This window comes from Gopherus flavomarginatus, chromosome 2 (genome assembly GCF_025201925.1).
Source record: "Gopherus flavomarginatus isolate rGopFla2 chromosome 2, rGopFla2.mat.asm, whole genome shotgun sequence".
Lineage (NCBI taxonomy): Eukaryota > Metazoa > Chordata > Testudines > Testudinidae > Gopherus > Gopherus flavomarginatus.
The window spans coordinates 97599661-97627122 of record NC_066618.1 but is presented as its reverse complement, the minus strand read 5'-3'; the positions used below and the strand labels follow the sequence as shown (position 1 = coordinate 97627122).

Below are 27462 nucleotides of genomic sequence, written 5' to 3'. Positions count from 1 at the left end.
CCATTGGAACAATTTACCAAGGGTTGTGGTGGAGTCTTTATCACTGACAATTTTTAAAATCAAGATTGGATGTTTTTCTAAAAGATCTGATCTAGGAAATATTTTGGGGAAGTTCTAAGGCCTGTGTTATACAGGAGGTCAGATGAGAATCACAATGGTCCCTTCTGGCCTTGGAATCTATGAATGTTGTGGCTATCACTCTTATGGTGGATAGGCCTTTTCCAAGAAGTAGCTTTGCAGCATTTCCTAAACACATGTAGATTCTGCTTCCCTTGATCTCCTCTGGAAGTTTGTTCCATAGCCAGACCCCCTTGGCCAAGAAAGCTTTACCCCAGCTCTTGTGTGCTTTGTCCTGTGCTCTTTGATCTGCATTGTCCCTGCTAAGTATAAGGGTCTCAGTGGTTCGAAGATCAAAATCTGGTCTTTGATGTAGCTCTCTTCAGTGTAACTAGAGACCTCATTTGTGAGCTCTCTCCACATTGAACGGAGAATTGCAAGAAAACCTCAATTTGGATCAGATGTCAGGCTTTGTTCCCAATCTTGTCTGAGCATGTTGCAGCCCACAGCTAAAATGTACAGGGCAGCCTGGAAGCAGAAGAGACTCAAATCATGTAAACTGTCTGGCACTAGAGAGCAGACCTGAAGGATAGTTTGGTTCTATTTTTATGGGTATTGCAGACAGCAAAATTAGCAGTTCCTGGTTAAAGGGAGCCATCAGCTGATAAAGGGTCCTCAATATCATCCATTAATTCCACTCAGTGCTGTGGAACAGGACAAAGGCAGCAAACAAATGCAGCTGTCAGGAGGAGAGAGAAACCAGTCTCTAACCCCAAAAAGATGTCCATGCTGTTGCCGCTCTGGAACACAGATGTCCTGTCTCCCAGTCCCCCAGCTCGGACCACTAGATTATCTTCATCTCCATACTTGGGAACAGAATCCAGGAGCGATTTCTTCCAATTCCACTTCTTAAACCACTACCCCAGACTAAGCCGCAGAGCCAAGAATAGGGAGTATGTCAGTATGTCTACAGGGCATCTGGGAGCGTGCCTCCCAGCCCAGGTAAACAGACTCACACTAGCTCTGCTCGAGGTAGCAAACCAAAAACAGAACTGTGGACATTGTGGCACAGGCGGCAGCTCAGGTTAGTTGCCCGAGTCCGAGCCTGCAAAAACCCTTGGATCAAAGCTGCTGCCCATGCAATGTCCACCCTGTTAGACTGCTATTTATAGCGTGCTAACTCAAGCAAAGGTAGCAAGCGTCTGTCTACCCAGGCTGGGAGGCACTCTCCGAGCTACAGTGTAGATCTACCAGGGTGCCTCTCTCTAGATGCATTTGGTGAACCTGGGCAACAGGAAAAAATGAGGAGCAGAAGGCCTTTGTTACTATTTTTAATATCCTTTCCCACACATAGATATCTATTCTAATCCTTTGCCGATTTCCTGCCAGCCAATTGTTTGCCCCTTCACCTCCAAGAAAAGGAGAGGCAGAGCTTGGTGCAGAAATGAACACACATAGCCAACATGGTAAGTGTCATGGACTCACAGGTCATGCCCACTCTTGGCCCGTGTAAGCATGAAATTCTTTTGAGTATATGGTGCCTATTGATTAAAGGGATATAGGCCCTGACTAAAAGTCCATTGAAATTTACAGGAGTCTTGCCACCTACTTCAGTGGGCTTTAGATTGGGCTTTTAACTAATACTTATGCTTCTAATTGCGCCCTCCAAATAATTTCCACTATTAACAGCTGCCTTTTATATCAATTGATGCATATGGCCCAATCTCTCAAAATTCCTGTGATCATTAAATAAATATCATGTAACCTACTGTGCAAAGCATGTATATAGACCCACGATGGCCTTTGTCCCTTGACATTATCAGCCTGATCCACTGAGCTTTAAAAAAAAAAAAAAAAGCTTCAGACTACTACTGAGATATTGATTATAAAACCTGGCCTTAAAACAAGTAATTAATTAAGAATCTCTTTCTACCTTTCTGTCCAGTGTCAAAATGCATCGGCTTTGCACACTGTGCAACTTCTTACAGATGGGCAGACATTGCTAACAAATTTCTCAATCTTCTGTTGGCTTTTTGGCAGTCCACAACGGGTCATTTTTAATGCAATTTCATTTCTTAATTAAGTCTTCCCTGTGGTATAATCACTGGGGATTATTTCCATTTGATTCCTTTATTTAATATTTGAAGAGCAGAAAGTCTGAGCAAAAAAGACTCTTCTCCTGCTGTCAAAGATTTCCTTCCAATTAACCCTCAGAGAAGACGTGTTTTAAAAAGTATAGAACATTCATGTTCAGTAAAAAACAAAAAAACCTCATTATAACAACAATCAGGGGATTGCAAGGAAAATGAAGATAGGGCCAAATAAAAAAAACAAACTCAGAAAACAACACTTCTTCCTATCCCAAATTTTACAGGACAGAGATTCAACTGCACAAGTGGGAGTCAGGCATGCAACTCTCACTGAGTTTCAATAGAAGCAGTTTGTTACCTCTTGTGAGTTCCACAATAATTGTTGCTTTTCTTAAGTTTGCAGCTCCTGTATTCATGGAGAAATGGGCAAATCTCAGCTTTCATTTAAAAAAAAAAAAAGTTTTCAGGCCTCGTAACTGCAAATAAGAGCTTGAAAATACATCCCCTAAGCCAGTGGGTCTCAAACTTTTTTTTTTTTTTTTTTACTGGTGACACCTTTCACATTGGGAGCCTCTGAGTGCGAACCCTCTAATAAATTAAACACACTTTTTAATATATTTAATACCATTATAAATGGAGGCAAAGCAGGGTTTGGGGTGAAGGTTGACAGCTTGCGACCCCTCATGTAATGACCTCACGACCCCGAGGGGTCCCGACCATGAGTTTGAGAACCCCTGCCTAAGCACTCCCAACACCAGAACACACCATACCAAATTGTGATTGGCTTAAAAATAACGAGATTTTTTTAAGCCAATCACATGATTTTTGAGGAGCCCAACTCATGATTTTTGAGGGTTGGCTCTTGGGATTGGCAACACTGTGGAAAGTGGGTGCCCAACTGCCCCGTGAGCCTTAAAAACCTCCCCCTACATAATTATGTGCTAGTGACTGTATCTGTATGATTATTGCTGGTCACGTCCTTCTACTGAATGTTATATCATGCCATGGTAATGCAGTAAAACAAGGTCATAGTAGACAGGGAAAGGAAAACAGCAATATCCTATCAATGAGTGATACTATAGGAACATACCCCACAGGTATGAAAATGCTAAAAGTGTTGCAGAGCAGCATCAAGAACAGCAGCTTATTCACCGAGAACATTTTAATTCAAGGGTGTGATAACAAGGTTTTCCTGTATTTTAGAAAATGTAAGTATCATGCTTATTACTAAAATATAGTGTCACCAGATCTAATAGAATATGTATATTAACATTATGCAAAGTATGACCAATAAGAATTTATATCAGGTTGCTATGGTCCTTTCCAAAAAATAAGTCACAGTCCTTGCCCCCAAACCTTACACAAACAAAATAAAATACAGCACAACAGTTCAGGTAAGAAGGGGAGCGAAGAGATGCCTTATGAAAGACTATTCGCAGAAGAAGTAGGTTGTAGAGAAATATTTGAAGGAGGAAAGAAAGGAGTCACTCAAGCAGTCACCTACTTTTTGTTCATCAGTAGAGGGGGTAGCATTAAAAGTGTTGCAATGCCACAAAGAGGGAGGGGAGGAAAGGAGCAGTTGGATATACAGGTCTGTTTCATCTTATGCGGGGGTTCCGTTCCGCTGTTAGCGTGTAAAGCGAAAACCGCGTATAGTCAAAATTACATTGAGTTCACTGGTGGGCGGAATCGCCCGCACTACAGGTACAGTATTAAAATGGTTATTTTTCTCTTTTTTTGTTTTTGTTTTTGCTGACCGTGTAAAGCTGAAATTGCACATTAAATGTGCGTAAGATGCGACAGACCTGTAGAGTCTACTAAGCAAAAATGGGAGGACATGAGAATGGAGATGTAGCTGGCAGTGACATTATGCAGGAACCTGAAGGTGAAAATGAGCATGAAATAGATATAATAAAGAGATAGGGAGGCAGTGAAGGGATTCAAAGAGGGAGTGACATGCTGAGAGTGACAGAGAAGAAAGACGATGCTGCAGGAATGTTTGGTCTCCCTGCCAGTTTGTCCAACTGAGAAGATAACAGTAGGCAAGATTAGAGATGGACATGGACAAAGGTTTTAGTACTGGGGATAAAGAGGAACTGAAACTTTTAGTGACATTAGAAAGAATTAAGAGACTGTAAAAGGAGCAATCAAAGAAGACTCCAAGATTGCAAGCCAGGAAAAAAAAAATTGTCAATGGTAACACAGAAAGGAGGAAGTAAAGATGGATTAGAAGGAAAGATAAGAGATTGAGTTTTGGACAGACCCAGTTTGAAATAGTTGTGGAGCATCAGTGAGCAGGAGTACAGGTGGGGATGCAAAACTCCACAAAGGAGCTGAGATTGGAGGAAGAAAAAAGTAGTGTTGAGTGTCAGCACAGAGATGGTGGCTTTAAAAAACAAGAGTGGATGTGGTGGTAAAGAGTCAGAAGAAGAAGCGACCAAGGACAAAAACACAGAGATGCCAAAGATAAAGGAAGAAGAGAAGATAAGGATTCACCGAAACGGATACCAAAAGAGAGGTCAGTTACGTAAGAAGGGAACCAGGAAAGAACAGATCACATACATTGAGAGAAGAAAGTAACCAGCAGTGTCAACAACTGCAGACAGTTCAAGTGGAATAAGAATATACAAGTGATCCTTGGACTTTGCAAGACACTTTGCTATATATCAGTTCCTGAGTTCTGGTAGCTTCGTATCTTTTCTGTAACCATTGCCAACAGGTCAGTTTAGTCCCTTTTGTTTTTTGGTGCATCTAGTGTAAAAAGTAACTCTGAAACAGAGCCCAGTCTATCACCACACAGCAGGGACACATAAGGGCAACAAACGGGCCTTTACGCCAAAGGGAACTCAACAGAGTGGCTCCACAGACATTCCAAGGTTTGGTGTGGAGGATTTCGTTTCACTTATCTGCCTACTCAGGCTGCACTCTGCCATAAGGATTTGGCCCTACCCATGGTGTTATATAAGCAGCTTGCTGCAATATACATTCTAATTTTAGGTAATACCAGAATTAAAGTCAAGACTGTAGTATGGTATTTATTACTTTTTAACATTACCCACTCTATATAAACCCTACTCGTATAAAAAGTCTTGACGCTTTCCAAACAACATTACTGCCTGGAGGAAGTTGGGGAAATACAGAACTATGCTTTTGAGAAATAACCATTACTAAGGGTATTTTCCCCTTTTGTATCCGATTCTGGCTTCACTGCATTTAACAGGTGAAAACTTGGCACAACGCTGGCACTTTACAGGTTGAACAATAAGAATGACATAACACAGGTATGGCAAAATAGCTTGTATACTTAGAGGATGTTGACACAAGGTGGCAGAGGCAGGGCCCGCACTTCCATTTAGGCGGCCTAGGCAATCGCCTAGGGTGCCAGGATTACCGGTGGGTGGCAGTTTGCCGGAGGGGGCGGCAGGCGGCTCCAGTGGAGCTGCCACAGTCGTGCCTGCGGAGGGTCGGCTGCTCCCGCTGCTCCGGTGGGCCTCCCGCAGGCACGACTGCGGCAGCTCCACCGGAGCCGCGGACCAGCGGACCCTCCGCAGGCACGACTGCGGCAGCTCCACCGGAGCCGCGGGACGGCGAAATTGCCGTGCGCCTAGGGCGCTAAAACCCCTAGCGCTGGTCATGGACAGAGGTGATAACTGTCACCTCAAGAGATCGTTAAAGATTACTCTATCCAACTCCCCTCCAGCAGGTATCCATCAAGCTCTGGTATGCTGCTGGGTCAGCGCCCAGACCAAATGGTGAAACATTAAACTAATCACGTTATAGTGCAGTGATAAACTTATGCTTATCCAGAAGACAAAGAGTACTACAACAAAGCCAGTTCCTTATTTAAGGTATAAATCTACTTATTTAAATAGATTTTCACTACAAGAGTTGATTTTAATCATCCACAAAAAGAAATAAACTTTCCTGAAATTTTGCCTACCATGTCTTGGTGAACAGAACAGACTTCTTATAAGAAATACCATTCTTAGAACAATAAAAAATATCCATTAGCCTTCTCTTTTTTCATTATCTTAGACATTACATCTTTAAAAGAGAACAATGAAACTATGCTACTGCTGCAGAAGAATGTGCTCTGAACAATGAACAAATGAATGACTGAACAAATTCACATACTGAAAAAAGTGCAATCTTTCCACATCAAAATCTCAATACACTAAGCAATGTAAATAAGGGCTTGCAACAATATAACGAGAATGACTTATAGGGAAGCATATGAAAAAATTTTTTCACATTTAAGATTGTTCACCACAGAAATAGAAAGTAGAAGGCGAAATACCCTTTTTTTGTATAGTAAGGGCTATTATTCTCCTGCTCAATAAAATTGAATCTGGTTCTCACTTTCGTGGTAGATGTAAAGTCAAAACAGTATATTTCCTTCTTAATTAAGCCCACTTTTGAACACTCTGCTGTAGCGATTTTGCCTTTACTGCATTAGAGCATAGCGCAGCTGTGTTAAAATGTGGATCTTTACTTTTCAATTGAACACAAGAAGTTTCCAATTTCAGATGGAAACAAAGGGCCAGAGCAATGGAGCGATGCTGATTTACATGAGCTGAGGTTCTAACTCAAAATGTTTTACATGCAAACATGATACTGCGAAAAGGCAATGCCAGCTTCCACTAACAGGGTGCTTTGAAAAAGAGGGGAGGAGATGAGGATGGGGAGGCAAGAGATGTTTGTTCTCAACAAACAAATTATATATATATATATATATATATATATCTGCAGAAATCTGGAAGAGTACTGTAAGGTTACATGCATTGAAAAAGAAAAAAGGAAAATAAAGGAAGCAGGAGCCTAATTTAAAATGATTTTGTTTAGCCATAATCATTTTTTTTCAGAATGATAAAACATAGCTCTGTTCCTCCCACAAGTTAACTTGCTAACTTGGTTGTGTAGCCTGCAATGTGCAGGAGGTCAGATGATCATGATGGTCCCTTCTGACCTTAAAGTCCATGAGTTTATTGTTTTCTTTTGGTATCTCAATCTTAAAAAAATGTGTTACAGAAATGTTAGCAGAAGTTCTTTGTGGCCTTCAACCTCACAGTCCATTCACCTGTAACCCATGAAAATATAATACAACCTTTCACAACTATTTTAAATCTCTTTAGCCAAATGCATCCCGAGTGTAAGGCCAGTGATTTCAGTGGACCCAGGTCAGGCATGAAATTGGACCCATGGCTTTAAAAAAGGAGGTGGGAAGGGTGCATAGAAGACAGTTGTAATTTTACACGCTCATCTCTGTTAAAGAGAGATCAGCAAAAGTCAGAATTTCTGTTCTTCCTTTCATCCTGAATCACAAAGAAACATCAACATTTCCTGTGAAATAAAAATTCTGAAAAATTCAATTTCCAAAATATCAAAACAACCTTATCAGAGTGCTGCATTTCAAAAAGCTCAAAGTCTTTTGTATAAAACTTTAGACATATACTTATTGCAATTTATAATGTACAAGAATATATTAACATAACATATGACAGTCTAAACAAGCATTTTAACTTTATGAAAGTTAAACATTTTTATAATTTTTCATAAAAAAGAAAAATTTGATACGACCTAATGAAATGTTTTGAGTTAATCAGAACAGCGCTTTCCAACAAAAAACAGTTCCAATGGAAAAATTTTCCACCAGCTCTGTTAGATGATTCCCTTCTCCTCACATGCACATATACTGCAGCACTTCATATAAATAGTTGTTTCATATTTGCACTTCATCAGACTACTTTTGCCAGGTTCTCTTTCCTTTCTGTCTGGGAGATGAGCAACTCAGAGAGGAAAGCAGTCTGCAGCAACTTGGCTAGGATGATCTATGCATAATAATAAATATATTCAAGAAAATGGACGTAATGAGACATTTAAAAAAAAATGTATTGCAGCCTCAGGGCAGCCTTCATGGAGATGAATTCAGCTCTTTACTCTAGAATTCAGAAAAAACCATACACATAATAATTACACTGTCTTAGCAACTGCCATATCAAAATAACCTTGAACAATTCAGAGGTGCGCCTAGTTTGCCATGTCTTTTGTTTTAAATACATAATTCATGGATTCTCAATAGATCATAGTAATGCCTCTATCTTAGTCTACACTATGGGATTATTCCAATTTTACAGAAACCGGTTTTTTAAAACAGATTGTATAAAGTCGAGTGCACGCGGCCACACTAAGCACAGTAATTTGGCGGTGTGTGTCCATGTACTGAGGCTAGCGTTGTCTTCCGGAGCATTGCACTGTGAGTAGCTATCCCATAGTTCCTGCAGTCTCTCCCGTCCACTGGAATTCTGGGTTGAGATCCCAGTGCCTGATGGGGCAAAAAACATTGTCACTGGTGCTTCTGGGTACAGCCTCAACCCTCCCTTCGTGAAAACAGCGGCAGACAACCATTTCACGCCTTTTTTCCTGGACGAACTGTGCAGACGCCATAGCACGGCAAGCATGGACCCTGCTGAGCTCAAGACAGCAATCATGGACGTTTTAAAGACCTCACGCATTCTCGTGCAGTCTATGGTGAAATGGGACCTGCAAAGCCAGGTGATTAGGCGGCGGTTACGGCAGAGCGGCGACGAGAGCGATGAGGACATGGACACAGAATTCTCTCAAACTGTGGGCCCTGGCGCTTTGGAGATCCTGCTGGTAATGGGGCAAGTTCTAGCCATGGAATGCTGATTTTGGGCCTGGGAAACAAGCACAGACTGGTGGGACCGCATAGTGTTGCGGGTGTGGGACGATTCCCAGTGGCTGTGAAACTTTCGCATGCTTAAGGGCACTTTCATGGAACTTTGTGACTTGCTTTCCCCTGCCCTGAAATGCCAGAATACCAAGATGAGAGCAGCCCTCACAGTTGAGAAGTGAGTAGCAATAGCCTTCTGGAAGTTTGCAATGCCAGACAGCTACCGGTCAGTCGGGAATCAATTTGGAGTGGGAAAATCTACTGTGGGGGCTGCTATGATGCAAGTAGCCAAAGCAATCACTAAGCTGCTGCTACGAAAGGTTGTGACTCTAGGAAATGTGCAGGTCATAGGGAATCCCATTGCAGCAAAGCCGTTCACTAACTGTGGGGGGGTGATAGATGGAACCCATATCCCTATCTTGGCACCGGAGCACCAGGGCACCCAGTACATAAGCCACAAGGGGTACTTTTCAATGGTGATGCAAGCACTGGTGGATCACAAGGGACGTTTCACTAACATCCACGTGGGATGGCCGGGAAGGGTTCATGACGCTTGTGTCTTCAGGAACACTACTCTGTTTAAACGGCTGCAGCAAGGGAATTACTTCCCAGACCAGAAAAACAACAGTTGGGGATGTTGAAATGCCTATAGTTGTCCTGGGAGACCCAGGCTACCCCTTGATGCCATGGCTCATGAAGCCATACAGAGGCAGCCTGGACAGTAGTCAGGAGCTGTTCATCTACAGGCTGAGCAAGTGCAGAATGGTGGCAGAATGTGCATTTGGCCATTTAAAGGTGCGCTGGCGCACATTACTGACTCGCTCAGACCTCAGCCAAACCAATGTCTCCATTGTTATTGCTGTTTGCTCCACAATCTCTGTGAGAGTAAGGGGGAGACCTTTATGGCGGGATGGGAGGCTGAGGCAAAACACCTAGCCGCTGATTATGCACAACCAGACACCAGGGCCATTAGAAGAGCACATCAGGAAGCGGTGCGAATTAGAGAAGCTTTGAAAACCAGTTTCATCACTGGCCAGGGTACAGTGTGACTGTTGTGTTTGTTTCTCCTTGATGAAACCCACCACCCCTTGATTGACTCATTCCCCTGTAAGCCACTCACACACACCCCTTTCAAACACAGCTTGCTTTCTAAAGAAATAAAGTCAGTCATTTAAAAATCATGTATTCTTTATTAATTATAAAAAGAGGGAGAGAACTGACAAGGTAGCCTGGGTGGGGTTTGGGAGGAGGATAGGAGGGAAGGAAAAGGCTACTAAAAAAAAATTTCATAATGACAGCCTTTTGGTTGGGCTGTCCACTGAGGTGGAGTGGGCGGGTGCACGGAGCTTCCCCCCATGTGTTATTACTTGTCTGGTGGGTGAGGAGGCTAAGAAACATGGTGAGGGGGCAGGGTTGTTATACAGGGGCTGCTGCAGCACTCTAAGATCCTGCTGTTGTTCCTGAAGCTCCACCATATGCCGGAGCATGTCAGTTTGATCATGCAGCAGCCCTAGCTTTGCATCCCGCCACCGATCTTCCTGCTGCCACCTCTCCTCACGTTCGTCCCTCCTCTCCTCACGTTCACTGGCATCTTTCCTGTAATTTGATACCACGTCCTTCCACTCATTCAGATGAGCTCTTTCATTGCGGGTCACTTCCATGATTTCCGAGAACATTTCATCTCGGGTCCTTTTTTTCCCCACCACCTTATCTGAGATAGCCTTCGGGACGGAGTAAGGAGGCTTGAAAAATTTGCAGCTGCATGAGGGAGGGAAAAAAGGGACAGAAGTATTTAAAGAGATACATTTTACAGAACAATGGTTATACTCCTTCACAGTGAACAACACTGTTCACCTTACACAGCACATGTGATTTCACTACAGGGTTGCATTTTGCATCTTAATATTGAGTGCCTGTGGATCTAGTGTTAGAGATCTCACAGATGCGGGTCCAGGCAGCAGAATTCAGCTTGCATGCGGCCATAGTAAGCCATTGTCTTTCGTCTTCTGCAGCCTTCATATATCCAGCACCCTCCTTTCCCAAATAGCAAGCAAAGCCCGTTGAGTGCTGCTTCTTTCCTGTTAACGTGCAGCAGCAGCAACCACACCCCCATCCAATTCTCTGGGATGATCGCTTTACCCTTCCCCCCACCGCGTGGCTGGTATCATGGAAGATCACTGCTAAACACCTCCTCCCCCTCCACCACGTGGCTTGTAGCTTGGAAGATCCCTGCTAGCCAATCACCCCCCCACTCCCCCTGCTTGGCTACCTGCAGGGAAGGATTTCTTTTAAGCCACAAGCAAACAGCCCAGTAGGAATGGCCATCTCTGTCCCCTTAAATTCCTGAATTTCAACCAGGTTACCATGAACGATATCACTCTCCTGAGGATAACATCTGTTCTTTATCTCGCTGTTGCTTGAATGCCAGCAAACACCGGGATCATACGCTGTTAGGCTTTGTCATGCAAGGATACCAGATTACTTGCTATATGCATGGTGTAGTCAAGTGTCCTACCATGGTGGACAGAATAAGGCTGCCCTGCCCAGAAACCTTCTGCAAAGGCTTTAGGAGTACCTCCAGGAGAGCTTCATAGAGATGTCCCTGGAGGATTCCCGCTCCATCCCCAGACATGTTAACAGACTTTTCCAGTAACTGTACTGGCCGCGAATGCATCCCAAGTCCTCAGAGCAAATCAATCATTAAAAACGCTTGCTTTTAAACCATGTTTTATATTTACAAAAAGGTACACTCACCAGAGGTCCCTTCCATGGTTTCATTGTCTGGGATAGTGGCTTGGAAGGGCTGAGAGGGTAATTCCATCAGGGTGAGAGAAAGCTCCTGGCTGTTGGGGAGAACGGAGTGCTGTGTGCTCTCTGCAAGCTCGTCCTCCTCTTCTTCCTCGTCCGCAGAATCCTCAGGCATGGCTGAGATTACCACCTCCACTTTGGAATCCACGGACAGGGGTGGGGCAGGGTGGGGTAGAATTGCATGCAGCTCAGCGTAGAAGCAGCATGTTTTCAACCCGGACCTTCCGTTTGCTTCTTTGGTTTTCTGGTAGGCTTGTCTGAGCTCCTTAACTTTCACACAGCACTGTACTGAGTCCCTGGTATGGCCTCTCTGCCTCATGGCCTTGGAAATTTTTTCAACTGTTTTTTCATTTCATCATTTGGAACTGAGTTCTGTTAGCACAGAATCCTCTCCCCATACAGCGATCAGATCCAGTACCTCCCATGCAGTCCATGCTGGAGCTCTTTTTTGATTCTCAGGAGACCGAATTGTTACCTATGCTGATGAGCTCTGCGTGGTCACCTGTGCTGGTGAGCTCTTCACGTTGGCCAAACAGGAAATGAAATTCAAAAGTTTGTGGGGCTTTTCCTGTCTACCTGGCCAGTGCATCCGAGTTCAGATGGCTTTCCAGAGCAGTTACAATGGTGTACTGTGGGATATTGCTCAGAGCCAATACCATCGAATTGCGGCCACACTAACCCTAATCCGACATGGCAATACCGATTTCAGCGCTACTCCCCTCGTCGGGGAGGAGTACAGAAATTGGTTTTAAGAGCCCTTTATATTGATATAAAGGGCTTCATTGTGTGGACGGGTGCAGGGTTAAATCGGTTTAATGCTGCTAAATTCGGTATAAACGTCTAGTGTAGACCAGGCCTTACATTCTGTTTTGTGACTTAGAACTTGGCTAAGACCTTTCAGGGCTTCTTGAACCCTGTTTCCTGAATACTGCTATCTGCAAGATCTGACTTGGGAGCAGGTGCAGCACTGCAAAGATACAATGTTGTAAAAGATGAAGGAGGAAGCCTAGTTCAACAGCAACATTTCAAAGGACAGAGAGAGCAGCAAACTGTTGGAACTTAAATGCAATACAAGGAAGAATGGAAAAGGAACACCACAGTAAAAAATTAGTTCACTATCTTTAAGAAAAAGTCTGCTCATCAGCTCTGAGTTTCTCTACTAAAATGCAGTTCCACTCCAAAAACCAATTATATAAAAATGGCTCCTTTTTAGACAGGAGCTCTGCTACTTGTGATGTATTCAGAGTTTACCCTCTGACTTCAGTGACAAGAGATTTTACTTTCCTCTATTACTCTCAGCCCTGCAGAAGAACCAAAAGTTTGAGGGGGAACTAAATTCTCATCCTCATTCATCATCAACAGAATTGTCAACTAAACTCCATTAAGAGGGCCATCTGTGTCATTCAAACATCTTCAAATTATGCTCTCTGTTTCTTACACCTGTATAACACATTTGAAACCAATAGAGTTTATATACGTAACTGAAGGCAAAATGTGAAGACAATAAAGTGGCACTGGAGTAGGAATTTCGCCTAGAGATTCACCGTTACTGGCAATTGTTCACAACCCAGAAAGAACACAGCTTGACTTTCAGGTCCCTGGCTGAGTTTGAAGAGCTGGCAGTTGGGGGGGGGACAACTTATTTATAAGCTTAGCAAATTTTAACTGGAAATCCCCAGGACACAGTAAGTGTGGGACCTCACAGTTATTTTACAGTCACTTTTCAGAGTAGAATCTTACTTTAAATTATAAAAAATACGATGGAAAGTTCTCTCATCATAAATTGGAAAACTAGAAGTCTTTACTCAGTTATTGCACATAACTCCATTTTAGTCAAGGGTATTTTTACATATTTTAAGACTGCTGGATAAGGCCCTAAAATGTAGGTAGGTAGGTAGGTATGTGTGTTCTCATGGGAGCTTTCATCACATACTTCACAGCTGCTATATTCTGCTTTAGCCACCAAAATCCATACCAAGAATAGTACCAGAAATCCGAAAACTACTGCATTAACCAAGCCTAACAAGAACCTGTTTCTTCCAATTAAGACATCAAGACATGGACCAATTCAGATCTCAAAAAAGAGCTGAAGTATCCTACCAAAACTCAAAGAGTTAGTAACTAAACAAGGTGAACTTGGTCTCCCTGTGAGTAGGGTGACCAGATAACAAGTGTGAAAAATCAGGATGGGGGAAAATGGGGTCCGATAGAAGACAAAGCCCCTAATATCAGGACAGTCCTGATAAAATCAGGATGTCTGGTTACCAATCTGTGAGTTAATAGAAGGCCAGCAAGTAGATTATAAATGATTCTGTAGATCAAAGAGGTCACAAATCAGCCAGACTGATTATAATCATGATGAATCTGTCCCAGCTACTAGCTGATACACTGTTAATCAGCACGCTTCTTCATAATGCCTTACCCAGTCTGTCTATTTCTTGCCATGCTGAAAAGGGAAATGGAAGCAAGCAGGCACAACTTGGCCTCATACAATCCATGAACCTGCAAATATTTACTTATGTACATGATTTCAATAAGGCAACTCAAGTGAGTAAAATTAGTGAGACTACTTACGCAAGTAAAGTTATACATGTGCATAGAGCATGTGCAGAATTGGGTCAAGAATAAAAAAAGGTTGCAATGATCATATTTAACTTATAGTCAAAAGTCAGAATCATACATTACTAGCAAATAATTCCCACAAAAGAAAGTTTGCATCAGCTGATTTATTTCCAATCATTAGAAAAATATTGCAATAAAAACCTGCACACACACACAACCCAACCACCCATCACCAGCTTTTATTGCCAGAGATGAATTTTCTTGTACAAAGAGACATTTTGCTAAAATACATTTTTCTATTAGCTGTGCATTATGATGTGCACAAAGAAAAGGTCATGACATGTATTTTATGAAATGCTCCACCAGGTATGGCAAAATGTTAAAATGCTGGTGGTTCTTAAGGATAAGCGAACTTTATGATATTCAAGATTCATGAGTTGCTTTTTAAACAAATCTGGAAGGTTCCCACAGCACACAGTCTCATTCCCATTCTGACAAGAGTTTGAAAATACAAAAAATGCCCTTTCCTCTAGTCCAGCCACCTCATCTTGTAGCCTCTTTTGGGATATCACTTCTCTCCCCTCTTCCCACAGAAGTCAGAAGAAGCAGTTTTTGTAGAATGAGAGAACGTCAAGGTACACTCCAATCTCACTCAGAGACCCCAGCCCGGGCAGCCAAGCCAATTCTAAGCATCCAAAAGTCATATTCACATGGAGGTGAAATGTACAGCTTTCTATTGCAGGTGTACTTAGGTGAGAAGAAAGTGCAGCAGAATCTTCTCCCCATCCCTGACACCTACCTGGGGGCATCCAGAACACCAATGTTTGTGCTAAACACCTGAAGAGGGGTAGGGCATCAGGCAGACCCTATAACTCCAAAATGGAGATTTAGGACCCGCTCTTTAAAACCAGACCTCTTGGAGGCATTCTTCCTGGTTATATTCTCTGGGAATTGTCACTAGCCCTGTCCTTTTCCCCCTCCTCTGAACCCTTGCAGCAAGGAGGTGGCAAGCAAAACTACAAAAGGGCCCATAACATTCTACTGTACCTCCATTAAAGTCCCACCTACATTTCCTACAGAGTCATTGTTCATTACTAAGGGAAAGCAGAAACCATGCCCCAGTCTTTCCCATTCCCTTCCAGTGATAGGAAAATCCAGTGTTTGAGACACCATAATTTGCCAGCCTGGCCTAGACACTTCATGATATGGGATCTGTCTGCACCTACTTCTTCCGTTTACGCAATTGGACACACAAGCCAGAGATACTTTAGCATTCAGACACTTATGCTGAGATGATATATTTTAATAATTTGTTAGGATTGTCCTAGTAGAATTGATCAAATACAGACATTAAGTTTTTTGTCTACATCATACTCAAGTGCAACCAAGACAACATCTTACTTTAAGAGAATAATTAATCCATGTTTTCATTGTCTGAGACATAAAGACTGCATAGGCTAGAAATTGTTACATTTGTAGGAGCTATGGTGCAGGTAACTACGGCATTTTGCAATTACTCAATTTTTTTTCTAAATCAAAGCTATTAAGAGAATGGAAGCTGGTGTGTCAAGAGGAAGACCTCTAGCAAAATCACAATGGCGGAACCATGGTAGTGCCCAATAAATTATTTGAGAAATAAAGCACAAATTCCATGTTGACTTTCAGAAGCAGATAGTGGGTCTGTCCTAACAGGCTGTGATTTGGATTGGGACAAATGATCTTGTCATTCCTCAGGCACTGCAAAACTCACTCTTCAATGGGAATTTTACTTGAGTAAGCACAGTAGGTTAGCCTCCACTTTGAAATGAGGTAAAATTGAGTATGGAATGCAGAAAAATTGGCTAGGAAGGAGAGGTTCAAACAGCATACTCTTTGCAAACAGTCGGTGGCAGAATTGAGACTTGGGAAGAGCTCTATCTTGAGACTGTCTGTGTGATGAAGCCATTCGCAGGAATGTTTTTTAGTTTGGGGTCCCAGTTCTCCACATCATCCCTTGAGTTAATTTATCCAAATATCTGCACAAATATTGGCCCCAGGAACAGCTAGAAAGAGAAGGAGCAAGGAGAGAATGCCATTGCCGCCACCTGTTTCAGATTTACTGGCCTTGTAAATACACTACAGAATATAAGATTTTTTTATTCTCCCAATATGGCAATGTGGCAAAATACTATATTAATGATCCAAGACACTACTGAAAGTGCAGACAGAATTGTAATATCTAGGTGGACAGTGCCCCTTTTACTTTGTTATTTCATTAAAAACAAAATAGTAAAGTAATGAAAAAAATAAAAATAAAAAAGAGAATTAACTTAGGCCTTCATATACAGTATTGCCAATTCTCATGATTTTATTGCAAGTAATGCAATATTTGATGTTTTATCGAAAACCCCAGCTCCTGGAGTTACATGATTATGTGAGAATCTCAGCTTTTGGGAAGGTGGTGGTGTTTGTTTTTTAAGTATGTTTCTAGTCCTTACATTTGCAGAAAAAAGCTTAACAAGATGACCAGAAGGTATCTTAAAGACTCAAGAATCAGAAAGAGATAGAAAGAACCCAACCATAAAAAATCTCATGATTTTTGTGGGGGGTCCAACTCATTATTTTTGAATGTCTGGGAAATACAGCATATATTTCTATTGCTTTGGCTCTGATGTTAGCGTGATTAGAAGGAAGTTTCAATGCTTGGGACTGGCAAAACAATAGCCCATGTTCCTTGTGATGTTCAGTTTTGGACAGATAGTAAAAATAGGCCAGATTCTGCAGTCTTTAATTGAACAAAACTCCCATTATATTTAGTAGGAGCTTTGCTCAATTTTGGACCATGGAATTTGATTTAGTAATAGTCTTTCCATCTTGGCTTCAAGTTACTGCTATGACTCAGTACATATATGTAGTGTTGCTGAGTCATGGTGTTGACCCAGCATTTCCTACTATTTAAAATTATATGATGCATTCACATTGCATAGTTTAGCTTCGTGAAAGAATCTCATCCATAATCTCTACATATCATGTAGAATTCCATAACCCAGACAGCATATATCTTAATGGCTAACAGGCCTTTCATGAAGCCTGAACAGTATCAGCTTAGAAATCTGATGTTCTAGCTTCAGAATTAAATATTTCATCTATTGCTAGGATGTCTTTTTCTCTTGCATCTTAGAGTTGCAACAAAAAAATTGCCATTTACAATATGCTGCTTCATGCAGCATATGCTGCACGCTCCTCCTCCAACAAACATATTTATATGCAAAAAAGAAAGCATTTCTACATAAAGTCAAAATGATGAGTGTATGTTGTGCATCTTTTCTACCCATAATTAATGATGCAAGCCAAATATTGCATCCCCAATAAATAATAGATGTGCTGCATTAAATGTGACCAAACAACAGTTTGTCATTTTGCTGAGTCTGCAATGGGATACTGGCCGCAAAATAAAATCACATACCGTCTTAAAGGAATACTATCAGTATTGACATGTCCCAATTTGACCTTCCTTATTGCTTCTTATATATGTTAGCAAAGTCCCTGCACTTTATGTTATACTGGTGGTGATAGGTGTGTGTTTGAAAACAATGCTTCAGTAAGATTTTTTCCCTTGGGGAAAAAGGAGAGCACTACTAGCACACCAGCACATTTAGGATTTGGGGATAGGTTACCCCCTCTAGTCTCTTCTCAATTCAGACTCTTAGAATTGCACCAATGTACAATTACTCCTTCTTACTCTCTCCCTCCCTCATGGCAGGAAGGAGGGGGAAATAACAAAAGCTAGAACTTCTTACTCCCCACCCATGGCTGGAAGGAGCAGTAACAGACTTCCCTTTTGCAAAAGTACACCAGGATAGCACACAGCGGTTTTAAATTAATATTGGCAAAGCCTGAAGTGCACTGATCAATGCACTTCAGGCAACAGCTCCATGTGAAATTTGGGATTATCCCACATGAATTTCCCCTCCAAAAAATCCTAGACTCCACTGAGCTGCAGTTTTCCCAGATCCCAATAACCTGGCTCTGCAGCCCAGTGTGTGGTCACAACATGGAAAATCAATTCAGTAGGAAGGCAGATTTCAGTTTCTAGTTTTCAAAATCTTATTGTTAACTAAACAATATTTTAAAAATGTAAAATATAACACATAATAGCACCTTAATTTTCCCAGATGACTACTGAACAGGCTGGTGGATGACAAATCACTATCAGATCTCTTTAAGGTCTGTGTTGACTACATGTAAGAAATTATTCATTTATTTAATCCAAGTTCAATTTTACCTAAATACAGGCAATTCAGTACAGGAGACATTCTGTACATACTATCGTTTTAGGAGTTAAGAACTCTCAAGTTTAAATGGGTTTTAATTTTGGGACAAACACATGTATTTCAAGCTAAAGACCTAGATAGGAATTTTACTTCAGGCTTCAACCAAATGACAGTGGACACTCATGCGTGCCCAGAATACCAGACATCACAGGACATCTGGGAATGGCATAGGTCTGCCCCTACTCAGAACATGTGTAAGAGAGGCGGCTTTACTCAATCTATAAAATGAAAACCTCAGCAAGAGTCTCAACAGCAGCATTTTTGACGAGTATGCACACATTTTCTTCCTCACCAACCTTATGTTCTCCATTAAGTGAATATTGACTGCACACAGAGTTCTCAGAGAACTTTGTGATATACTATTTTGCCTTGATAACTAGGGTGAGTTTGGTTGATCATCTATTTTGAAATCTCAAAACAGGAACAGGAGGGTTCCCCCTTATTAGCCAGGTAATGAAATAGCATTAAAAAAAGTATATGCAGAAGTACCAGACTTTATTATTTGTATTATGATAGCTGCTATAGTCCCCACCTGAGATCAGGCATGACTGGGCTAGGTAGTGAGCAAACATCCGGTGAGAGACAGTCTCTGCACCAAAAACTTTACAATCTAAATAGAAGAGTTAGACAAAGGATGAGAGGAGAAACAAAGTCATAGACAGATAAAGTGGCCAAGGTCATGCAGAAGGTTAATGGCAGCCCCTAGACTAAAATCCAAATCACCCAATACCCAATTCAGTGCCTTATCCACTAGATCATGCTACCTCTTTACCTGGTATTCACTCAATCACAAAAAGGGCCTGATTCATATCTCACACTGGTGTTAATCATGAGTAACTTCCCTGACACAGAACCAGTATAAAGAAGAGTAGAATGTTGTTCACAGCCTCTAGAAGTACTCGAGGCACAGGATTTCAAGGAAATGGGGAGTCCAAATGCTTAAGCACAGCATGGCCCATGCTGAAATTCTTAATCAGGGCTACTTCAGCTGAGATAATACATCCATATCCTTTTTTGCTTGAACAAATGAATACAAACAGATGGTTTTTTTCTACCCATGGGATCTACCTGAAATTCTTAATTAGCCAAAACTCCTATTGACACCAGTGGGACAGTTATATGGGAAAAGAATGAAGTCAATCACAAATTCCCTATGTATTCTTTACTGGGGTTGGATGGTGGCCCTGATGTTCCACTATTTGCACCATGTGTGGTCATTTACACCTCTCAAAATGGGTAGAATGCTAACATGTGGTAGTTTTTTTACACCCACTTTGACCTGACTGCAAAGAGGTGTAACTGAGTATACATGGTGCAACACAGTGAAGAATGAGGCCTAAGCAGCCCAAATGTCTTCTTCTGCCAGCTGCTCATTGGTCAATGCAACAGAATGGCATAACCTGAAATTGCCCACCTGGAATAAATGAATTATTCAAGTGTAGGATGTCCTAGCCATAGAAAAGATGACAAACTCTAAGAATGACTCATAAATCCGTTCCTTTGCAATTTGGCTACCATTCATGGAGTATGACGAAGATGACCCTGGCCTGAACAAACCAAGAACTGGCTAGCTTTTCTTCTTAATATTAAAAACGTCTTGATGAGCTCAAGACTTAATTGTACATCATTTATTGAAATATGTGGTTAGCATGCCTATTATTAATGTCTGTACTTTTTACTTTTTTCTGGACACATCAGCATGTGTCTCTATGCATGCCAGTGAAAAACACATGCTGTTTTCTATGTAAGAATAAATCTAAAGGTAATGGTTATGTCAAATTTGCCCCAAATTCTAAAATTTATTGACAATAAATGTTTACCAAATCTGATGCCAAACAACAGGTGGAGGTTTTTTAAAAAGAAAATGAATACTTGCCTGCAGTATTTGCCACACAAGGTTTAGGAGATTGTGCTGGTACATGGAAACTGTATAGTAAAATGGACTGAAAATTAAAACCAAACAGAAGTTTTAAAGAGAACTGAAATTGAGTCCTCTCATTGTCTGAGAGAGATACTAAAAGTAAACAGTTGGCAAAAGTAGCCAAAAAAAATAGGAAGATGTTTCAAATTCTCTGAATTGCAATGATTTGATTGATATGCCATAAATAACACATGAGAAAATAAGTTTGGGTATATATTTTTTAAAATATAAGACAAATCATCTTCTAGGAGGGTTATTTTTCTAGGTTTTGACTCTCTGGCCATGCCTACACTAGGGAATTTTACAAAATAAATCCAACCAGTGAAAGCACCAACAAATGCTCTGGTTGTAGACAAGATTCTGGTGACTTCCAGTGTGTTTACCACCATGTTAGTTACATTTACTGAAAAGCTGGTTTGGCAGTCAAAATAGATGTGGCCGTGGGAGCCCTTTCTACACTAGGGCTCCCAATGAAACTGTCATTGGTGGAATTTTTTTTCTAATTCCTAATGCAGACAAAGCTAAGGAGCTTCCACCTAGTATTACCATCACAGTGGGGGTGTTTGCCCCTCACAGAACTGGAAGAGGTTCCACTTCCAAAGAGATAGATCTCCCATGATCTTGGCAGATACACAAAGGCATTATGTCTCCATGCTGCTTTCTAACCTCCACAGCAGCACAGTCTTCTCAGGACCCAATCTGCTAATGCCTTCTGGATGGCCACTCCTTTCAGGGGGAGGGAATTTGCTGTGCAGGAAGAACTTATGTTAGTTAATGATGACAGGGTCAGCACTAATTTAGTCCAAGGATCCACATGGAGTTAGAGATGGGGTGGCAAAATGTTGCCAAGGATAGTTGCTGAACTCAGACACTAACCCTCCCTCTACCAGCTCCCCTATTCCCCATCTGCAGTCTACTTCTTGTGAAGTATAGCCTCTCTGTGATCAGGAGGGAAAAAATCCTACAGAGCTGGCATTCCTTCTTTCTGTGCCCCCCACCGCACCCCAAATCCACTGCTGTTTGCGCTCTTTCCCTTGCAAGAGTGGAGGGGAAAAATTACCCCTATATGATTTTAAGCCTGACAGTTTAATTCCTCGCTCTTCATTTCCACATGCTCTGGTCTTGCAGGGGACTTTTTAAAAACGCTAATTGAAATGTTACACACTCCTTTGATCCATCGTTACCTTAAGATACTGTAAGAAGGACATTGGGGAACTAAGATATTAATGGATAGTGAGCTCTTTCTTGAAATAGTCATATTATATAGATGTTGAAAACCAAATGGATAATAAGTGAATACCTTCATGTCTAAGTTTGAAGAATAGCTGGTTAAATTGTAAGTGCTCATCTTGCAGGATAAATTGTATATCTGTGTCAATATATGAGAATGTAGTAGTGCTGGCAAAAATCTATCACGTGGACTGGAATTTTTAGTTTGGGATATGTACTATTTTAGTGGATTTAGGATAACAACAGACCCCGAGTCTGAAGTTCTTGATTTGTTCAAATTAGGGTTGGATTTATCTATTTTTAACATCTTTTGCTTGAGTAAAAGCTACTTATGAGCCACTTTAACTTATGCATTCACGATTTCAAACAATTTTAGGGAATAAATGACAAAGTCTATTTACAAGTGATCCAGTACCAAAAATTGTCTGGTATAGTTGCTCCCCCATTTTGGAACTTTTTCCACTCATTAACTGACACATCTTTCCCAATGCTAAAAAAAAAAGTGGATAAGCCAAAACCTACTTGCATTACTTATGCAAGTAATTGCATTGTCTTCATTAGGACTACTCTCGAAAGTAAAATGAGCAACATTTGGCTTCTAGCTGGCATGAGAGTGCTGCTTGGTGTCAGCAGTAGTATTTCCAAAACTCCACTGAAGCATCCTGGCTTTGCAAGGAATGCAGATCAGACTACATATGCATACACACACACCATAAACAATGACTGAAATGACTAGCCAATTATTTATTACAGGCAATTTTAAATATGGAACATGTGATTTGATTTGATTGTACTGGTTAGTTATTTGGACTGTTGTGGATATAATCATATGATTTGCTATTAAAGAAATCATTATCACCTTCATATGTTGATATTTCCTGTTAAGAGTCACTGATCCAAACAGTTCTCACTCTGAGCCACTTTGTTTTCCAATAAACAAAAAGCTGAAATTATATTTGAAAACCTTCTGCCTGCTTAAGAGGCCAAATCTAAGTGTGTGCTTGCAACAAACTCCTTAATACAAGAGAGAGTGCCTGACACATCCTGGCTCATTTACTGCTCTTCAAGCACTGACTATGCAAAAATTCTGATTTTAGCCAACTCTTCAATTCAGTAATTTCCAAACTAGAACACTGAAAACAAAAACAAACAAAAAACAAGCAGAACTAATAGTTACTCTGGAAAGACATACTGTTTGAATTCCCAATCAGGTATGGGAAGAATCACAGGATTAATGTTGCACATTGACTAAAAGCACACAGCTTTTTAAGTTTCTTTCTGGTGCTGGCAAATGGAAATAAACATAGCACCTATGTATCCCAGTGATGTGTGTATTTCAGAGACAGGAACAAGCCAAGTACAGACTGCAGCCAGAATACATGCTATACTCCATTTACAAAAAGAAACACTGGCCAGAAGAATGATAATCCCTTCTTAGTGGAAAATTCATATTTTCAAAATGAATCCCCAATCTAAAATGAATTACTGTAATAACTGCAATCCTAGTATGATCACTGATCAGAAAGACACAACTGACCACCTGCTGCGAGACATTTTTGGTAAAGCAGTTCCATATCACTTAATTGCTGCTCTCTTCATATAGGGATACGTGCCCCACTGAATCAGATGGCAGGTTATTAAATGCGTGAACAAGAGGGTAGCAGAAGGATTCTCCTTTAGTCTCAGTGATTGTTGTACAGCCTCTCTACGCACTTCAGCTGAGTGCAGCACAAAAAGGTACTATTGCAGCTCTAAATTGAAGGATACAAAAAACTAGATCCAGGCCAAATTATTTTTCTGCAACTATTAAAAAAATTACACAGGCTGTGGTGCAAATTGAAACCAAATTAACTTTATGTATATATGCTACTGCTAAGTTGTAAAACTGTCAGATACTGCTTTTATAAGCTGTATTATTTATGGCTATGCCATTTATCTTAACATACTTAAAAAACTTGTGACAATTGAACTGCCTATGACAAGTGATAAAAATATTTAAAATGTTATGATGTAACAAAAATAAATGTAGTAACCAAGATATAAAATTATAAGATTATCTCAGAACATAGAGGGGAAAAAAAAGCAGTTTTTTTTTAAAATTTGCTGCATTGTCAAGGAGCCAAGAACTGGAAAAAAAAAAAAAAAGCCCAGATAATAATAATAATCAAAAATCCAGTATGGGACTCTTTATTGTAACCTTCATGTTCACATTCTTAAAGCGAGGTCAACTACTGATGGCATGTAGCTCATAATAATTCTACATTTGCTTGCTAGTGAAATTCAGATGACAGGCCAACGGTTAAGCAAATAATTGAACACATCCTACATGCTGTCCTAAGAACAAGATCCACACCACCTTTTCCCACTCCCTATCAATACAAGCATCCAACATACATATGGCTTTTCATTTCCCTTCCCAGATCGGGCAAACTCAAACCAGTGGTGGGACTGAAAGATGCTCTGAAACAAATGACATGGCACACACACACACACACACACACCCTACCGCTGCATCTTGAGTCCTGTGTCAAACGGGTGAGGCCAATCACCCCTCTTCAGCCATTCATCTCCACCTGTTTCAGTCCAACAAACCAAATTGCCCGGGGGAACGGGGGGCTTCTTTGTTGTATGACCTGCCTGCCCCTGCACGCTAGTATAGCCAGCAGCATGGACCATTTACCAGAAGGCCCCACGTCTTAATAGACAACCGGGTCCTCTCCCTAACTGACAAGAGCCCACCCTTCCCAAGAACAAGCAAGCTGTGAACGTTATTGCTGCCTTTTTACGGTGAGCATTTACCAACACCCAGGATGTGCATCTAACCCCACACAGCCCGGTTTGCAGAGACAAGATGCCATGGGGGGAGGTGCGGGGAGCTATCCCCCCCCCCCAGACTTATGCCAGGAGTAAAATTAAACCTCCCCAGGGGCGGCCAGGGCCTTTTCTTTCCCTAAGAGTCGAGGGAAGAAGAGCCCATCCCGCCGCGAGCGGCTGTGCCCGGGGAGGAGGAAAGGCAGCAGCCCCCTACCTGGAGGATGCTGGCCCGGGCACAGCTCATGCTCCCCCGCGCAGGAGCCAGGGCAGGTTTTAGATCCCGCACGTGCGGCTCATGGCCAGGCGCGCGGCAGCCCGGTGCAGCGAGAGAGCTCAGGGGTGTCTGTCAATCCCGGCGGAGACGCGCCACAGTCCAGCACCGGCAGCCGCACTGATACGCCTGCAATGCTAATGCCGCTGCCACTGCTCCCTCCTCCCCCCCCCCATCCCTATCTCCAGCCTCCCGCCCCTCCGCCTCTCTCCGGGTACCAGGCGGATGGAGCCAACCGCAAGCCGCGGCTCGCACCGCTCAGCGCCACCCGGCCCCTCCTCCCCCGCCCGCACACACGGATCCGGGAGTGCTGCTGCTGCTCACCTCCCCCCAGGCCGACCCCACCTTCCCCCCGCGCGCACACACCACACGCGTGTGTTGAGTCTTCCCCAAACGCACGTAGCGGCTCCAGCACACTCACACGCCTGCACGGACGCGTGTCGTGTGGTCCAACCCCCTCCGGGATTGACACCGCTCTGGAATACATCTCCAGACACAGAGATGTAACACAGCTAGGACTTGGGATCCGAGACCCACAATCCAGACCCCAAAGCACATCTTCCTCCCGGAGCATGGTAGTTCACGGCCACCCGTTCCCCCTCACAAATGGAATTGCACACACGTGCACACCCACCACCCCTGCACTCACAAGGTCCAACGCACCTAATTCCCTCGTGGAATTCACCACCTCCCCTCCCCGCTCACGCACACAATCCCGGACACACTCATTTAATGCAGCACTCACAGGATTACACACGGAATCCAACAAATGCACACTCGGATCCCATCTACCTCAGATGCACATACAGGCTCTGATTCATCTCTCGGCTACGCTGGCATAAATGGGGAGTAGTAACTACTGAAATCAAAGGGGTTAACCAGATATAAGTGAGAGCAGCACCTGGCCCAATGAGTCCAACTTGCCTCCTTCTCCATTTCCTTATATTGTTTTCAGATCCCTCCCAGTGTCTCTCCCTTAGCCTGTTATCCTCATGGTCTCTTATCAACAAATTTCTTTCTCTCACACAAAGAGACCTATCTGAAAGGATAGCCCGGGAAGGCACCGCTGCCGCTTTAGCAGCTGTACCTCCCTCTCTTGGGGACCACGCACCATTCAATTTCCTTCCTATCTAATTGGGGATCTCTGCGTTTTCTCCTCCCCCACTCTCCCCGTACTGAGAGCATTTACGAGTTTTACTTCTTGACAAAGAAAGGTGGAGATCCCCAGCTGGAACGGGGAGTGTATTGGTCGCAAACCACAGCTAATGATCTGTATAAAGGTGCCACGCACTCACTCCCATAGGTTCTGCATTTATGCTAGCATCAAACTCCTGCATCTATCAACTCACCAAAAATAGACAGGGAATGCTGCTGAGTTTCCAATGAGCATCCACAGGCAAGGTATTGTATATGTATCCATCTGGTGAAGGAAAAGAAGGCAGGCACTTCCGCAGAAAGCTTCGGGTTTCAGCTAGAATAGAGGAAAGATAGCTCGGACTTCTAAAATTCTGCTTCCCCACTTAACCCAAACAAGTATTTTTTTAAATAAGCAAGTAAAATATCATTACTGTTTTTATTCATCCTGGAGAAGAGTGGGTGAGTATGTTTTTTTGATTAAACTGGCAAATCTTCATGGAAATTTTGCCAGTCTCACATAGAATTTAATTTGTAACCTGAAGCAATAGATTCTGAGGAAGTGACAAAAAATGTGTACAGGTGTTCTCAGTAGTGTTTACTTCATAGTCAAGGTGGATACCCAAACCACTTCTCAAAGCCCGTATTTTTAGTCATGTATAAATTCTTTCAGGACTGAAATTTACCCTGGTTGGTATCACCCCAAGGGTAGTTTTTCTTAGGAAAGGCTTGAAATCAGTTTAGTTAAACGATATTTCTAAAATAGTCTTTTCCCATTGTGAAAAATGTTGTGGCATTTCAATTCATTTATCTTAGAAAATAAAAGAGGAGAAATAAAGTTGAAACTTGGCATGAGCCTAGTCCTCACTGATGAAAGAAAGTGAAGCCAAGTTTGAGAAAAAAAACGGTTCAATATTTTAATCACTCTTAAATTAGGAAATTAAATAACCTGTGCAATAGATCTATAAAATCATGAATGGGGTGGGAAAAATATTGTTTACCCTTTTCCACAGTACAGAAACCAGGTGCCACACAATGAAATGAATATGCAGCAGGTTTAATACGAAGAATATTTTAGAAGCATTAATAGCATATGAAAGCCAAAACAATGATGCAAGAGACATCAGACTGCATGTCTGAGAGCAGGGATATGGCTAGCAATTTGAAATATGTACATGTTCTGGCCAACCCAGCCCCCTCCTCCAACACTAAACCAAACTGGCCATTACACACAAAATGATCCCTAACACAGTGGGTGTAGTTAGTTACAGAGATCTAGCAATGAAATTATTAAACCTAATGATCTCCCAGAAAGTTGTGTGCTGTGCTATACTATACATGCTTGCCTACAGTACACCCATTTGACCAGTTGTAAACTGATTGCCTCAAGGTCAGGCAGGGATTCCTAATGTCACCATAACACATGGGGAGTATCTTATTTTTCCACTTTCTGAATCATTCAACACCAGCAACCTTTAAAAGTTGGAAAGTAGACAAGACAGACCTAAAATTTCATCCAGTTATATCAATTCCTGTGGTCATGACACCTGAAATGAGCACAAGTTTCACAG

The 27462-nt window shown here is 42.0% G+C and overlaps 1 protein-coding gene across 2 annotated transcripts in view; it reads right to left on the bottom strand.

The window, feature by feature from the left end:
- Positions 1-26224, bottom strand: part of HECW1 (HECT, C2 and WW domain containing E3 ubiquitin protein ligase 1) — a 385797-nt gene extending 359573 nt beyond the window's left edge. Inside the window, exon 1 of one of the 2 annotated variants that reach the window (XM_050937655.1) lies at positions 26107-26224. The gene's annotated coding sequence lies outside the window, so the exon portion shown is untranslated. Of the gene's footprint in view, positions 1-24700; positions 24870-26106 lie in introns of those variants that run through there. The other variant, XM_050937656.1, reaches the window with a different exon arrangement.
- Positions 26225-27462: the final 1238 nt, after the last annotated feature.